This window comes from Acomys minous (assembly GCF_964271855.1).
Source record: "Acomys minous genome assembly, chromosome: 9".
NCBI lineage: Eukaryota > Metazoa > Chordata > Mammalia > Rodentia > Muridae > Acomys > Acomys minous.
In genome coordinates, this window is record NC_140490.1 from 101,182,535 (window position 1) to 101,199,357 (window position 16,823).

The following is a 16,823-nucleotide window of genomic DNA, read 5'->3' on the forward strand; positions in this document are numbered from 1 at the left end:
AACAAATTGGAAATACAATTAGCTCATTGTCTATAATAAGTAGGAGCAACCCTGATTGGAGCATAGCTCTGATTACTTCTGCCCAGATTCCACTTGAACCACTTAATCTAGCCAAATAATAAAGCCAGGCTGCTGTACCAGATACCCACATATCACAAACATCAATTCTAGTATGATTCTCTAAGAACCTTTCCTCCCCTTGCTTCTGCACAAATGATTCCATTACCTTCATTTTAAATGTCTTTACTTACCCAACTTCTTTACATCAGGTTGTCCTTACAGTCAACATACAACTTCCCTAACATTGTCCTTATAACGAGTATCAACGGTGCCCCATGGCCAAACCCAACAACCTGTGAACACCGCCATGCACATCACCCTCCCCTGGGAACTGAAATGGCTGCCTACTGGAATCCTTGTCCTCTCTGGATGTACTAAGTCTACTCACTGGGGCTTCTTCTACTTCTTTGCCCTCACCTCTCCCATTTCAAAGATTAAGGGATTCTCAAGATGCTGCTCTGGTCCTTCTGCTACAGCTCTTCAAAGGTGAATTCTGCATATCCTGATTGCTGGAAATGGAACTGTGTTGAAGTGACTTCCAAACAAAAGCCACACCCTCCAACCACTCTCCCAGATCTGCCACTCCCAAGTCTCTACATCCGTCCACCCATAAGTCCAACTGTAACTCGATTCTCCACTTTTGAACCTGCCTGTAAGGCAAGGCTATGTTTTCCAGTTTTCCCACTGTCCAAGCATCTTCACTGTGCTCCAGGTGCTAATCTCAGTGCTCCTCTGTCCTGTTTCAATGTGGTAGTCTCCTCAGGGTTAGCCAATGACATTTGTACTAGCTGTCTTGGGTTTCCATCCCTAATATGGAACATGATAATGTGAATTTGTTACTATTCATTCTAACTCTTCTGGCAAATTAATCTCAGAATATCCAATAGTTTACACTTACCAAATAGTTCAGTTTGATAACTGTTCAGCTATATTTGAAATGTGTCTACATATTGCCTCAGCATAACTCATATAGATGTGATTTTACTGTTCTGTTTATTGATGATATTGGCCCTTAGTTTAGTTCCTAATCAGAGTGTAAATGCTGTGCCAGATGCAAATTTCAGGCATTCAACCATTTATTGATTAACTGAATTCAATCAAATGGATTAATAATATATGAAGATTTCTCTAATCATCATTGAAATGTATCATATTATATATTTTATTTGCTTATGCCTGTTTTGTATTTGAGGGACAACTACAAACAAATTCTTTCTAGGTAACATTTCTTTTCAACAGTATCTCACTATGGAGCCCAGGCTAGCCTTAAACTCGTGTGTTTCCTGCCTAGTCCCCCGTATGTGCTGGGATTACAAGCATGATGGTTCCTGCTCATGGTAAGGACAATGATGAGTAACTTATCAAGTTCTCCTGATTATCAAGATTTCCTATTTTCCCCACCTCTTTGTTCCTGTCATTAAATTCCATTCCTCTGGTCCAAACCTGAATTAGTAAGTGGCTGTTTCCCTCAGAGAATGTTTCAGCTAACTTGTTTATAACATAATGTCTGCAATGGAGCAAAATAGAATCCCTAAATGCAAAGTGAGTCAGACATAGATCCTGTTTTCGGTAGATTTATGCATAAGTAAAGATGACAAAGGCTATGCTTAACTGACTGTAATTCCAGTAGGAAAAGTATAGGTGGCATAATAAATGTGCAGATATAATGGGATAAGAATTAAGAATAATAAATTGTTAATTTTGATTGAGAGGACACTAAAACACATCATGACTCACATTTGATAACATTTATTAATATGAGTAAGATTTAGGTATATAGTGATGAGGAAAAAGATTCATTCTGGAAGGAACTAACAAAAATGTGGAAGTTTAACTCTCATGAGATGTGTACAAAAACATTAGGTAACAAAATTTAATTGTGATGATTAATTATATTGATGCCTATATCCTCTTTGAAATGTGCAAGCATAAAAAGGAAGATAATTAAAAGGAAGATGATTATTTACATAGAGTTCAGTGGGTTATTTTGCTGTAGTGTGGATAAAATGAGATTTTAATATGATAAAGCAACTTTCCAAATACTTATTGATGACAGTTGACTTTGTTTCTTGCAAGTTTGCCCTCTTTGTCACAGACTAAGTGACCACAGACTTTAACTTCCCAAATTATAGTGCTCCACAAGAGTGCTGAATATGTATAGATATTTACATCTTAGATGCAAATTCATAAGCACAAGGCATTGTAGACACTTGCACTATTTAGAATCTCTAAGTCAGTTTTCAGTTCAAATTTTGTTTTCTAAATAGCCTGAGAAAATTTGACTTCAGGGCTATACAACTCTGGATTGATATTTTGTTTTGTTTTCCCTATTGGGTGAGTTGCTACTTCCGTTGATTTTTCTGTGAGGTCTGCCCCCGCCCCCTTTAGATGTGTGCTATAAATCAGGCTGTGGAAGTCTGCATTCCAGCAATGTCTTATCTTGGCTGTACAACTGTTACTTCATCTAAATCCCACAGCTGTGTCACTTCTTAACGACCGCTATCCTTGCAAGACAGCTGTTGCTCTTAATTGGCAGAAATAAAACAGATGAGCATTAAGAAACTTGTCCACATGGTGTGCTGCCCAAAGAACTTACTTTCTGTAAACCTCTTTGAGACTAGAAAAGAGATTTATATTACTTTATGATCTACTCAAGACAAGAAAAGGAAGGGCAAAGTCCCCACCAAAAAGGTTTCATGTGTCTTCACCTCTGTTCTACAACTTTATAGCTGAGACCCCATTAAACCAAGCTGCTTCTTGGACAATCCAAATGGGAGGCCCACCCTTAGAAGCATGGAGAAGCAACTTGAACGTTCCAGTGAAGTTTCCTGATGAGCCATTGATGGGACTGTCCACCATAAATCACAGTGACATTTTGAAATTTGATTTTTTTTTCCATCTCATGATCCATAGCACACACATCAGAGCTGTTACCTTAATATCTTGTGAGTTACTACTCGAAGTGTGGTCCTTGGGCCTGATGCGGTGTCATCTCCTGGGACCACGGGAGCACTTCCAACTTCCACTTTGGGTCTCTTAGATACGAACATATGCACTAACAAGATCCCCATGTGGCTTTTGTGAGATTTATTTGTAACTAATCTGTAAAGCACCGCTCTGCTCAGACAAGTCATGTGCTATACTGCACTATATATTTAAGAAGTCATCTGACGTGTTGTCCCAGTGAGGGTTTCAAACCACTCCCAAAGAGTTTCTGAGTCAGTGAGACAGATATTTAGCGCCATCTGGATTGCTGACAAGAACCTCAAATGGTATATAATGGCTATGAGCTCACCTAACTCCATGAAAAGATGAAAACTTAATTAACTCTCTTCTTCATTTTTTTCTTCTTCCTTACTTTTTCTTTGTAATTTTTAGTGTAACTCTGTATATCTTGTCAAAATGTGTGTGTGTATGTGTATGTGTGTGTGTGTGTGTGTGTGTGTGTGTGTGTGTGTGTATTATTAGATTGTTCTTGGGATGATTTCAAGTCACTTTATTTCAATGAGAAGAATAAAAGAACAACTTGGTTTTTTTTTTCTAGCCTCTCTCCTATTGAATCTAAAGGTCGAAAGATTACATAAGAGTTCAGCAAGTAAAGGAGATGGGTACAAAGGAAAACAAGAACATGGACAGTTGTGTTGGAGACTCGCTATGGCAATGAGAAGTGCAGTCTATGCCCCTGAGAGAACATGGTGTCATGGGTAGAGTTAGCTGTCAACTCTTCAGAATCTAGAATCATGACTCGACAGGCCAGTGGAGGAGTTTCTTGGTTACTTGCTGTGGGAAAAAACCACCTTATCATGACTGGACAGGCCAGTGGAGGAGTTTCTTGGTTACTTGCTGTGGGAAAAAAACCACCTTATTTGCATACAGAAGCATTCCCTAAGCAAGGAATCCTGGACTGTACTAAACACAGAAAGAGACCTCGCACCAGCAGAGACCACACCCAGTGCACCCTGCTTCTGGACTGTGGATGTAGCCTAATCAGATTTCTTCAAGCTCAGCTGCCTGAACCTCTCTACCATGATGGACCATCCTCTCTAAACTGACAGCAAAAATAAACTGTTCCTTCCACGAAGTGCTTATGTCAGAGTATTGTATCATAGCAACAGACAAGAAACTGAGATAAAGGGTCTTAGAGAAAGAGCCTTGGACATGGAGTCATGGAGTAAGAATTCAAGTTATTTATCTAATGATGCTCATAACCACTGTGGCCTCAAGTGTACAATAACCTGGAGAGACTTCAAACTCTTGTCTATAAAATGTAAACAAGCATCCTATTATATGCCTTATGAGGGATTTGATGAAGTGCTGTATTAAATAAAATGTTAGTTGGATAGACATTGCTGGGTAGGTTAGTTTGGTGCTATGGAGGTATAGTTCTACTTTCAATCACTGTCTAGCAAAAGATGCAGATACACAGACAACAAGCTATAAATTGATGCTGTTCTAACAGCGCCAGTCAAGTGCTAAGCGGACTGAAGAACGGGGATTCCTTCATGAATTTGTAGGTCATCTTTCATCTGTTATGCTAACAGCTTCTGTACCATTATAATTGTTATTTCTGCTCAGATAATGACAAATAATGAGAATTTATAATTATGAATTAACCATAATATTGTTTACATATATAAAGACCTGTTATAATTAATTTAGTGAATTTTGTATAATATTTGTCAGGTAAAAGAAAAACAACTTAAAAAAAAGACAAAACAACAACAACAACAACAACAACAACAACAACAAACCCCAGCCCTGTTAAGTAGAAAGTATTATAGTTTGACATGAGAAATGTAAGACAGATTCAAAGTAGGCAAGAAATACTTGACCAGGCTGTACCACCTACACTCAAAAATGATGAAGACATTGAATCTCATGAGGCTCTATCCCAATATAAAAAAATAATAACCCTCCAGTGAAAAGATAACTCTCACTGTAAATAAGTGAACTGACAAACGATTCCTGAAACATCACTGGATCTCATAACATATGTGAAGTGAATGAATAAAGGAAAAGAAAGGTCTCTATGAGACTAACAACTGTCCAGATAGACACGGTCTTTATGAAGCTAATGACCAGACAGCTATACATACGAACATACTCTGTTTTTCCATGTGGACAGGGTTTTGAAGTCAATAACACTATTCTAGGTCTTAAATACAGAATAACTTTTAATTTTTAGAGCATCTATAAGGTAGAATTTGAACTTTCAGCATGGGATTCATTCCTAGTCAGTGCTGAAGAAGAGTCAACCAGGACTTTAAGCATTCTTGCTAAAAGTATTTATTAAGAATAGTGAATTTTAATTGTTTTGGTATGCATTTCTTTATCCTTTTCCTTCAGTATTCCTTTTAAGATGCAGAGTTAAAGAATATTTTCAGAAGATGTATTTCTCTGGGTTTTCATCGAACACATTTGCCTAAGCCAATGGTTCTCAGCCTTCCTGATGTTGCAACTCTTTGATATAGTTTTCCATTGTTACTTCATCACTGTGATGCTGTTGCTGTCGTGAATAGTAATGTAAATATCTGAAATGCAGGATATCTGATATGTGACCCCTATGAAAAGATCTCTAGCCCCCCAGTGGGATCATGACCCATAGGTTGAGAATCACTGGTCTAAGCAATGTTTTTTTTTTCCTGGATATTCATAGGTTCCAGTCGTTTCCTCCTAGAGGACATAGATTCTGGCCCAGTTTGTGATGGAAGCCTCTCTCTCTCTCTCTCTCTCTCTCTCTCTCTCTCTCTCTCTCTCTCTCACTTTCTAACACTAATATTTTATGTATCCTTGGGTTTTCTTTACTGTTTAAAGAAATCAGCTCCATCTTACTAAAAAGCCTTGGAGCACAGCTAGCTTTGAGCAGGCGCTTGAGAGAATTTTGTAAATGTTTTTATTTTCACTTTCTATAGCTATATCACTTAAAATATAAGAAACAAGAGACAGTTTTTCTTTAACAGAAAACCACAACCTGACTATTTAGGGAAACAGAATATCGTTGTATATAATGGCAGAATAAAATGCAGGTGATTATACTAATACACCTAGAATTAGTATTAAGGCTTCCTCTCATCTATTATTGTGGAAAGCTTCCCTTAAGTGACAATTTAAATGATATCTTATTTCATACAACTTCCCACTAGTTGCTTATTCTCAAAATCCTGGGAATATATACAAAGGACAGTTATTATTTCTTTTCGTAAATAATCTTAACTCAGAGATCTTGTTAGAAGAGATTTCCAGAGAAAAGTCCCACTGACCCAAAAACCTCCCCACGTACATGTACATATACTAAATAATTAATAATAATAATAATAATAACAACAACAACAACAAGGAACAAAATGTTCCTAAAATCTTTCACAGCACTTAGTATATAGAAGAAAACCTAACGTGAGGTAAAAAAAAAGGGAGATCTCGCTCTAAGCATACATAGCTCTTAGATCTGAGGTGATACTCAACAAATGTGGGAGGTCGAGTTGTTCTCAAAGATGGCCACCAGCAAGTGTCTTCCACTCCTTTTCAGTGGATTCCCGCTTTCCACTGTTGAACCTGGGCTGGAATTGCCTCTTTGCCTGCCCAACAGAATACAGACCATGGTACCAAGGATTCTTAAGAGGTATAGTCGATTTTGCTTTCAGGCTCCTGAGCTACGCATAAGAAACAGCTAACCCACTAACAAAGGGAAGCAGAGGGGAGGGGAGGGGAGGGGAGGGGAGGGGAGGGGAGGGGAGGGGAGGGGAGGGGAAGGGAGAGAGCATTCTTTAAAGAAAGAAAAAAAGAGGCCCGATTCAGAATCATGGCAGAGGCCTCGTGTGATCACCCCACCCAGCAGAGACCACCCAACCAAATCACAAAGGGTGAGGACAGCACCCCCATCAAGCCCGCTCAGCTAGCCGACTATTGATCCAACAGCTGAAGGAATGAGAGCCTATAACAGAAACTAGAAAGCTAAATGAGTAGGAGTGAGATCAGGAAGTATTTCCAACGTGCATTCGGCGACGTGGATTAAACCATAGCACTCCTGCCTGGCTGTTGGCAGGGATGAGAGAGATGAGGAGTGTCAGCTGTTGGGAGAGTTCACCATCCCAACTGACTGAGGTGCTGCTCACGTGAACCGACCGTCGTCAGGGCATTGGACGGGAGCTGTGCTGGAGGTACACAAAGGGTATCAAAGCAGAATGTGGACCCACAAAGAAATTACACCCCGAGGAGGAGATACTGAGCCACTGAAGCCCTGTTCTGAAAGCCAAGTGTGAGATTCCTAAGCTTTATCAGAGTGCGGGGTAAAGAGGGAGGGGAATGAACAGAAAATGTGTCCACTCGAGAAAGCCCTAACTTCATGTGAGACATCGTGTCACCTGCTAAGAGCTTCGTTATATTCCATAGTAAGAAAGACAAGAAAGAATATATTTTCCTTTGAGGTGAGGACAGCGAGTTGTTTGCCCAAACACTCTGCCTCCAATTCCCTGTCTTACAAAAGTGGCAGAGAGAAAGAAATTCATGCGACAAAACAGACAATTAAAAACAAAAATGTGTACCCTTTAGCTTTCTTTTCTCCTTTCTTGCTATTGGCTAATGCAAATGCAAATGTTTATTTTATTTTACCTCCCTTAATTAGTTTATTTATTTGCTTTGCATCCCAATTGCTGTTCCCCTGCTCCTCTGAGTCCCCCCTAACACATCCCCTCATTCTTCCCTCTGCTTTTCCTCAGAGAATGGGGAGGTCCCCATGGGTACCAACCCTCCCTGGTACATTAAGTTGCTGCCTGAGTAGATGCAACTTCTCCCACCGAGGCTAGACAAGGCATCCCAGGTAGGAGAACAGAATCCAAAAGCAGGCTTCAGAGTCAGAGAGGGCCCCCACTCCAGTTACTGGGGGATCGAGCTGAGGGTCTGCTGCACATGTTTAGAGGGTCTAAGACCAGCCCATTTATGCTCTTTGGTTGGTGGTTCAGTCTCCGGGAGTCCAGGTTAGGTGACTCTGTAGTTCTTCCTATGGAATCCTGGACCCCTCCAGCTCTCTTAATCGTTTCTTTATTATTGGTAAAAAGTAGTTCTGGAAATTTTTAATTGGTGATAAAGATACATTTTCCAGTTTCTTGTGGAAGAAAAAAAAAAGGAGAGTTCTTTCTATTGGCATTTGTGGTTTTTAAAGGGCAAGTGCGTGGAACCACTTTTATTCGCTTGTGTACACTACTGTATATATAGTTCATGTTAGTACTGGAAATGTTGGCAGATTAAGAAAACATAGGAACGGGTAGAACTAGCTGCCCCCGTGGGTTGCTGTAATGCTCAGACATTTGTTTCCGTTTTGCATTGATGCTATGTAGTTCTGCAACTGCTAACTTCAAGTTTTAAAGACATCTGCACACCACAAGAAGCTGCTTGAATATTTAGGCACCAAAACCAAAACTTAGGGGATCAGTATCGGCCCTCCTCTCTTCTGCCCACACGTTCCCTCTTTCTTGGCCTTGAAACCCAAGGATCACATGCACTTGAAAATGCCTCCAATGGTTGAGTACTACTCAGACCAGCATCCTGGTTCCAGAAATAAGCAGGCTTTGATATCTTAGCCTGAATACTCTGTGTGTACATATCAGCCTCAAAACATGGTATGGGCTAGGAAGCATCTTTGCTTTATAAAGACTTAGAAAAATGATGCCACACATTTGCCAGAGTTGCTAATGATCTGTCTTTCTGGTTCCCAGTTCTACACTCCACACCCTTGCCTGGTTTCTCTCTAAAGTATTGAGTGGTGCTTTTTAGTTTGAAAATACCAGTTAATCCAGGGGTGATGGTGGTGCATTCCTTTAATGCCAACACTTGGGAACAGAGGCAGGAGGATCTCTGAGTTCGGGGCCAGCCTGGTCTACACAGAGAGAGAGATCCAGGACAGCCAAGGCTACTCAGAGAAACCCTGGCTCAAAAAGCCGAAAACCAAAACAACAACAACAGTTAAATCTCCTCACTCAAAGAAAAAGAAGGAGAGAGAGAAAGAAAGAAAAAGAAAAAGAATAAAAGAAAAGAAAATATTTTAACCAAGTCAGAAACATTGTCATAAAAAAATGTCCAACATCTGATGTGAGCCTCAAGATGACTAGAGTATGCGATGAAAATCATAAAAGACATGTGACATAGAAAAGGCAGACAGGCGGGTAGAAATGGCATGACTTGGGGACACTGCAGAACTCTATTGGAACCCCAGTTTGAGCTCTTGCTATTCTGTGACCTTGAGTAGCTTTTCCAGGTCCTCTTATTTACAGCTTCCCATGTTATAAAAAAATATATTATTTCTCAGGTGGTGCTGAGTATAACTGCGTGGTATATTGAAAGTTGAGTAGTACAGTGTTCTCCCATTTTTGGTACTCAGAAATGAAGGCTTCTTTCTTTTACTGGAAAAAAAAAACTGGGGAAATGAAGAGTTGTAAAATATTGTCATTTACTTGTTAAAAAAAAAAAAGCTCTGTTTTGAGACTTTGGGGGCAATGGGCATCCAGGAACTGTTTCCCATCATCACAGAAGAATTTTCCAGAAGTGCTGAAGGGCAATTCTTTCAATTATGCTATGACTATATTTGGAATATATGGTGCTGAAGAAAATGAAAAATCTGTTGATGAATAAAGCAAGTAGATTGGCAAAGCTGACTAAGGTGAGTAGACAGAGGGAAAACTCAAAGTGGACAGTTGCAAAGAAGAGAGTTGCAACTTAGAACAACTGCATTCTTCTTCTCAGCCTGGGTGGGGATCAGCAACTGACCAGTTATTCAGAAGACCAATCACAGCAGACGACAGAAACAGATGGTCATTGAGTATCTGACAGGAGGCAGGCTGTGTGCTGGGCACCCAAAAACCCTGGTGAACAAAAGTAAGTCAATCTCTATGCTGATAAATAGTTTTGTTCTCTGAGTGAGGGAAAGTGAGTCATGAAAAACCTGGCAATCCGTTGTGCCTGACATGCTCTACAGAGCCTAGAAAGGGGTTATCCCTTGAGAGATAACCAGTGTTGAGTACCTGTCAATGATCAATGTCTTATGCACCTTTTCTGAGCTAATTCTACAAGTCCAGTAGGGACAGGTTGTTTATACCCATTTTACAGACGCATAAGCTAAGCCTTACACACAGTCACTGGCTTGCCAAAGCCTCGAGATCCTGAGTACTAGAATTGAAACTAACCCAGAAATAGCTGAGCACTGAATCTGTTCTCAGGTGTTTGATGGTATTTTTCTCATTTAAATCACCACTGTTTTCCTAGAAGCAGGTCCTTTATCTTTTGTATGTCAAAATTAAAACTTAACTACCAGTTCTGGCTTCTGGCACTGGTCAATGACAAGATGACGGATGAGAACCTGTATCCATCCTTGCACATTCATTTCTGCCACTTTTCTGGCCAGGTCAGCATGGTTTCATACTGGGTACACTGCTTTCTTGCTACTTTGCATGAAGGCATTTGTGGATTATTCTAGTTATCTTTAGAATACTTAAAATTGCTCTCTGGCATTTATATAATCAGGAGATAATCAGATGATCCCCCTTTTTTAAACAATGAGCCACTTCCTGTTCATTATACTTATTGTGTTTATTTATGGCATAAAAACCCATTTTCTCTTTAGAAAGTCACCTGTGGGCTGGTGTGGAGGATTTCTTTCCCCCTATCTAAACCACTTTGCCAGGTTTTGGCATTTCTATGACTGCTGATTAGCTGTGGCCCTGTCTCAAATATTTATGGAAGAAATAATAGCCTATGGTTGCTTTACCAACCATTGGGTTATTCATAGCTCCAAAACTGCCATAAGGTCCTTAAATCTCACATATTCAAACACTTGGAACAGGCACTCTAAGCCACTTGCTGGGCGCACCCACTCATCTCAGAGGAAAGGCAGATGTTCCAAGCCAGAAGACATCTCACAGGCTTGGAAAGCTAAAAGTCTCTCTTCCCATTTGAGGCCCAGAGTCTTGCCAAGTCACATCCACTGGCTCTCAGACTGCCTCCGGGCCTTTAGACAATCAGTGTATTGGTTCTCCCACAGGAAATGGGTTAAGCTAGAGTGAGAGGTCAGAACTCCCGTTCTGTTTGTGCCTAATATGAGAAGCATAGGCAACTAGAAACATCACTCATCTACCTCAGTGCAAAGAGCTTGTTCTATCAGAGAAAAGGGTAAGTTTTGAGGTCTTAGACCCATTTCCTTTCTGCATAAAGAATGTCTTCTTTGTTTTAAAGGTGGATCTTGGAATGACGTCATTCAATCAGAAGAGTGTATTTCTATGATCACAATACCTAAGGAAGACAGAAGAAGGTAACTCAATGCAAAGCAATATCAAGAAGAATGCACTTGATGGAGGAGCCTTCCGAAAAGGAGCTCTATGCCCTTAATGTAATGCAAATTTTGTAGTGTATGTACTCAAAGACACTTGGATACACCGGAGACACTGAGGATCATCTTTTATTGGGAGGAACCAGCTATTACTGAATAGCTGGATACAGCCTTAGCTCTTCTCACATGAGTTAGGAGGGGGGACCACTTTTTCTTAGGAGTTTGAGTCATATTTTCTGTTATTTGCAACCAACAAAATAAATATATCCATGACCTTGGGCATGATTCCACAGTTACCAAGCCACTGTGGTGACTGTATGCTTCCTCTTCCTAGACTTTAATCTACAGCTTCTTCTTGTTTTCATGAACTCTTGCTTACTTTTCTCTGCATTCCAAAAATAAAGTCAATGAACTGTTGTAGGAAGGTTACAAAGGAAATTTAGAGTTTTCAGTATGCTAGCCACACTGTCTTGCTTTTGTCCACCTGTGAGGACAGGATTGTATCCACATTCCAGTCTTCTCTATGAATAGGAGTTTAACAGCATCAGTAGAGACTGCATCTTCTAGGCAGAAGTAGAAGTACCTGAGCTGGCACCTGTAGCTTTTCTTTTTTTATATATATATACTTTATTAATTTATTCTTGTTACATATCAATAGTTATCCCATCCCTTGTATCCTCCCATTCTTCCCTCCCTCCCATTTTCCCCTTATTCCCCTCCCCTATGACTGTTCCTGAGGGGGATTACCTCCCCCTGTATATGTTCATAGGGTATCAAGTCTCTTCTTGGTAACCTTCTGTCCTTCCTCTGAGTGCCACCAGGTCTCTCCCTCCAGGGGACATGGTCAAAGGTGAGGCACCAGAGTATGTGAGAAAGTAATATCCCCCTCTCCACTCTACTGTGGAGAGTGTTCTGTCCATTGGCTAGATCTGGGTAGCTTTTCTAATCACCTCCTCCCTCTTCTCTTCTCTCTTCTACTCTCAGAAATATTAACTTTACAAGCATTTCTGCAAGTGAGAGCACCTAAATTAGGAATCATGGCACAGCATTTCTTGGTTGGTTAAGTGTGTTTTGTTTTTCAAAGCCAGACTCCAAGTCAAGTCCAGCCACAACACCTGATGCAGTCTTGCCTCTCAGTTGGTGTGGAGACAACAATGCCATAGTTTCATTGTAACTAGCTCTAAGGAACTTCCTGTGTTGTTCACTGGAAACAATTAATACATCGCCAATCTCTTTCTGTTTTTGTTGTTATTGTTGTTGTTGTTGTTGTTGTTAACATTTGTTTGTTTTTTCTTTTCTTCACATTAAAAAAAAATCCCTTCCCCCTCCCCAAAAGACCAAGGAGACTGATCAGTGGGCAAAATGTTTGCTATACAAGCATGAGGACCTGAGTTCAGATCCCCACCACACATATAAGGAAAATAAACACAACAGCATGCACCTGTGATCCCAATGCCTCAGGGATGGAAAGAGGGAGATCCAGAAGCTGAATGGCCTTCTCGCCAACTAAGAAACACCAAAATCAATAAGAGTGTAAAGTAGAGAAACAATTGATAAGGATAGCAGACATCAGCTTCTTGTCACTACAAGGGTAGGCATGGGATGATCACTGTACAATTAATTAACTTTTTAAAAACCTCTTTTTCTTCCAATTGGTTGCATATTCATGCTTTTCATTTCCTTAGCCTTTATCAGTAGCACCTTGTTACTGCCTGTTGTTTATAGCTTGTATCTACCCATCTCGTGGCTTTCTTGCTCTCTTACTATAACTTCTCTCAGGAATTCTAATGCCAAAAGGTAAATGGTGACCTTTCACACTGACCATTTGGTGGAACTCCAAGGCAAGGTCTTGGACTGTTAGGAAAGACAACACTGTCAGTTGAGTTTGACACAATGAAAACAAATACATGGTGGGTTTCAACCTCACATAATTTGACTCTGTATTTTGGTAGAAGTGATGTTCACATCCATTATCAGGTGACTATTGGGAGTTTTTTGTCTTCACTAAGAAAGGGCACAGAAAGAAACAGCAGTCACATCTGCCCTCAAGTTCCTACCAACTTGCAATTTGACAGATAATCACAGAGCTTTCCTGCTGAATTGTAGCAACATGGTGTCTAGGGATGGTGCAGGATGTGTCAAAAGGAAAGCAACACTCAAGACAGTGAGCTAGCAAAAGACAAGTGGAATGACACTCAAATTCTGTCTTTATTTCGTGCAGAAAAGTTTTAGAGAATCCTAAGATGGCTCATGCATTTGAATTCATACAAACAGGTGAATCTTTAGAGACATTATCAAATTAGTAGTACATTATACTAAGACATATTCATTGTCATATATTCAGTTTCTGAAGGTGCAGATTCAACCAATTGCAGGTTGAAATTATTTGAGGAAAAAAATTATACCTTTGATGAACACTTACAGATAATTTTCTTGTCACTTTTACCCCAAAACAATGTAAGATGACAACTACTTATATAGCATTAACATGGTATTTATGGTCTTAGTGTTCTGGGGATAAAGTATTGAGAAGATATACTTAGGTTATGTGCAAATACTGAAACACTTTACATGAGACTTAAGTTCCTGTTTGCTTTGATAACTCTAGGGAATCCTGGGTACAATTCATCTATTGATGACTGCATGTGCTCTAGGAAAATAATTCTCTTCCAGTTGGCATAGTTGACAGTAAACCAAATTAAAATCACCCCACTGACAGACCACTACTTACAAAGGCTTTTGTAATAGTCCACCTCCCAAGATAATTCAACGTCCTTTGTTATGCTGCCAAAGCATTGTGTGTGTGTGTGTGTGTGTGTGTGTGTGTGTGTGTGTGTGTGTAACTGATAAAGTCATTGGTTCATTCCATCTCCACACTGAGTATGTGAACCCAGTGGGTACAGGTATGTTGTCATGGCTTGTTCAATCCACTCTGTCCAATGTCACATTCATTCACAATGCCTGCAATGACACCCAACACACAGAAGGTGCTCAGTCAACATTTGAAAGAGGACGAGGTAGAGTGACAGGATGACAGAGTAAAAAAGGGAAGGATTGATTCACTGTATGGTACAATATGCAAAACAGCCACTGAGACAATGCATGCTTACACCTCATACTTTCTATGAGTAAAAATCTACATCTGACTTACTTTGCTCCTTCATGTCTGGGTCTCTTGCCATATTATAAAACATCAATGACGCAATCGGGGTAGAATCCACTTCCAATTCACCTTATAGCTAGCTGTTTGCAGGATATTTTATTAAGGGCTTCAACAACCTCTTGGCTGTTGGCCAGGGGATACCTGCCTTTCCTAAACTCCTGACCAAAGGCCCTCACCACAGTATAACTCATGATTGCTCAGGGTTAGCGATACAGCCAGAAGGGGTCTAGGTAAATAGACAGCACAGCCTCCATTAACATAATCTCAGAAATGATTGTCTCACCACATTGAGTTTTTTTTCTTTTTTTACATTTTCTAGTCATTAGGTACAGCCCACACTCAAAGGGAAGATTACACAAGAGCACAAATGCCAGAACCTGGGAATAATTTTAAACCTACCTTAGAAGGCAATTCAAAGCGCTGTTGCATACGCACAGTAGGAGGGGTCAGTTTAACAGCACTGGGTCAAACTTGACCACTGTCTCCTTCAGAATAGTAAGAATATGCCCTAGTGTAACCATAATAATGGACGCATTGGTAGATGTTTTTAAAGCAATTATTATACATTCAAATGCCATATAACTTGCAGGCATCATTTTGGAAATTATTTTTGAACAGGTAGGCCTTTTCTACTATAACTAAGAAATGGAAAGGGGGGCCTGGGAAGGCAGCGGTCAGTAAAGTGCATGCTGTATAAACACGTAGACCTGAGTTCAGATGCCCAGTACCCCCAACAAAAACATAGGCATGACGGTATGCATCCCGAACCTCCGTGTTAGGGAGCAAAGACAGGGACATGCCTAAAAACTCACTGTCTACCTTGTTGAGCTCCTAGGTCAGTGAGAGACACCGGTCTATCAAAAACAAGGTGAAGGCAAATCAAAGGAAGATATTCAACATCAACCTCTGGCCTGTAAACATAAATGTAGTGTGCGTTCATCTACATGTGCACATTCATGAACACACATTTGATACACACCAGAAATGAACAGAAATTGAAATGATTAAACACTAGCCACTCAAGGGAATCTAGACATATGGCAGGCATTCCAATAGGAAGCAAGGGTATTGCGTTCTCAGCTGTTCTCCTAATCCATGGGACATGCTGTGTGGTCCACAAGAGACAAACATGTTAATGTAGGCATAAGTCCTGAACAAACCAAGGAAAGTATTTGAGGGCAGATTAAAGTGGGTGAGTCTCTTTCCATGAAGGATTGGGTGTGCCACTGTCTTAACCAACAAGTACACGCTAATGGGTCTGTCTCAAGTTCTGTAAGCAGCCAGGATATTATTAGATGCGTTCTAGTCTTAACATTCTCTTAAATCTTTTATCCCTTTTCATTCTGTCTAGACTTTTAGAAATGTACATGGCCCCAAAGTGGGTAGCTACTTGGAAGTCCTAAAAGTTTTCTAGGGGTGCTCTTCTTTAAATTTTATGGGGCTTTGGAACCTATACATCAGGCAACGGGGGAGAAAAGAATTAGATCAGGTTATTATGTAGCCCTGTCATCCTGAAAATCCTGTGGCTTCTGTAGAGGTGTTAGGGATATTTTGAAAGCTTTATCCAGTGATCCTTCTAAATTCCGAGTTAGTTGCTTTTATTTGAGCACGTTCAGATGTCAGTCTATAATCCAATGCCACTGAAAGCAGAGAAAGGCGTGATTTTTGTAAAGCCCAAACCAAACTTCCAACCTAGTTTATACAGAGGGAAAGGACCATAAGATGCCAAAAACCAACAAGACAGCAAGCCAAATAGTCACTCAGGATTTCCGAGAGCATATTTTTTTGTTTACTAAGAGGAACTGTATTTTAAAAGTTGAGCTACACTGTGCCTAACAGTGCATCCTGGCATATACTAAAGTAGAGAAAGCATTGTTATTTCTTAACAGCTTTGCTTTCTAAAGAGTTTGCTCTGCCCATGGTCAATGCTGTTACGCAACAGCATGAGTTAAGAGCTGACTACCCTTTTATATGCTCTGTACTCAGAGGGACAATTTCACAGATAATTCATAAGGTGACAGCCAAGCCACTAACTTGATGACTTGGGGAAACAGTCCCACCAGGTTAAAAGCATCCATAAACAGCTAGGAACAGTGATACCACCAGGCGGTTATATGATGTTCCCATTTGCAAAAACTTGTTTAAGAAGAGTAGGTTATGTGACCTCACTTAACATTATACACTCCAAGTCCAAAGACTTTACTGCAAACCTCGGAAGGAAAAAGGGACACAGGTTCTCCCTCATATGCAGATCTTGGTCTATACTGTGTGTGTGTATGTGTGTGT